Below are 1,333 nucleotides of genomic sequence, written 5' to 3'. Positions count from 1 at the left end.
GGACAATTGTTACCATGACGACATTGTTACATAGCAGGTAATCATCAGTGAAATAGCCTCACCAGGCCCTGGGCTGCCATAAGGAGAAAAAAATTCATGGGTTGAAGATGGGGTGCTTTGGGGTATTGGGGACAACCTGCTAGCTTCAACTGAGTGATAACCTGATAACTTGGGTATCCTGTGGCCTTAGAACTTCCAGAGGAGCCTACTATTTCACCCCGTGGTCAAACGTGCTGGATTTTGGTGAAGTTCAGTAGAACATTCTTCAGGTATGTTTAACCCATAAATATTAGACATTTCAGCTGTAGTTTTTGACAATGGATCAGGATCCTGCAAAGCAGGCCTTTCTGGAGAGACAGTACCCCATCATGTCATCAGTTCTGTCGTGGGGCATCCTCAGTTTAACATGCCATTATCAGAACCCTATCAGAAAAGCTACACTGTTGGGGGAAATGCCCAGTACAAGTATGAGGCCTTCCAGTTACACTATCCCATTGAGCGTGGGCTGGCAACAGGGTGGGATGACATGGAGAAACTCTGGGAATACCTTTTCGAGTGGGAACCGGGAGTAAAATCCTCTCAACAGCCTGTACTCATGACCAAGACCTCCTTGAACCCAATGAAGACTGGAGAGAAGATGGCAGAAGTAATGTTTGAGACCTTCAAGGTGCCTGCCTTCTACCTGTCCAACCACGGAGCAGCAGCACTCTATGCCTCTGCCTCTGTCATAGGCCTTGAGGTGGACAGTGGGGAAGGAGTCACTTGTATGTTTCCCATCTTTGAAGATTACTCCCTGTCTCATGCTATCACCATGCTCGATGTGGCAGGGAAGGATTTCACAGAGCACCTTGCCCAGCTGCTTCTCACTAGTGGGAGTGTCTTCTCTTACATACTCAACAAGGACTTAGGAGATGACATCAAAGAGAAGCTGTGCTATGTGGCCTTGGATCCAGAGAAAGAACCACATAAGAGCCCAAAGGAAGTCCTGAAAAATACCTACTGCCAGATGGGAGTGTCATCTATGTAGGGGAACAGCAATAGCAGGTGCCTGAGATTCTTTTCACACCTCAGCAGCTAGGCCCCCACAGCCTGGGACTCTCAAAAATGGTGGTCAGCAGAACTATGAAGTGTGACATGGACATCCAGAAGAATCTATGCAGAAATTATGCTGTCTGGGGGCAACACTTTCTTCCCTGGGCTTGAGGAAAGACTTATGAAAGAACTGGAAGAGCTGGCTTCAAGAGGAACTCCCATCAAGATCACAGCTTCTCCCAATAGGTGTTTCTCTGCCTGGATTGGTGCCTCCATCATGACTTCTCTGAGCAGTTTCAAA

At 47.6% G+C, this 1,333-nt stretch overlaps 1 pseudogene; it reads left to right on the top strand.

Moving 5' to 3' along the window:
- Positions 1 to 271: 271 nt before the first annotated feature.
- LOC102752448 lies at positions 272 to 1,327 on the top strand (annotated as a pseudogene).
- Positions 1,328 to 1,333: the final 6 nt, after the last annotated feature.

This window comes from Myotis davidii, unplaced genomic scaffold (genome assembly GCF_000327345.1).
Source record: "Myotis davidii unplaced genomic scaffold, ASM32734v1 C63926285, whole genome shotgun sequence".
Lineage (NCBI taxonomy): Eukaryota > Metazoa > Chordata > Mammalia > Chiroptera > Vespertilionidae > Myotis > Myotis davidii.
The sequence above is the reverse complement of the archived record's forward strand: the minus strand, read 5'-3'. Positions and strand labels throughout refer to the sequence as shown.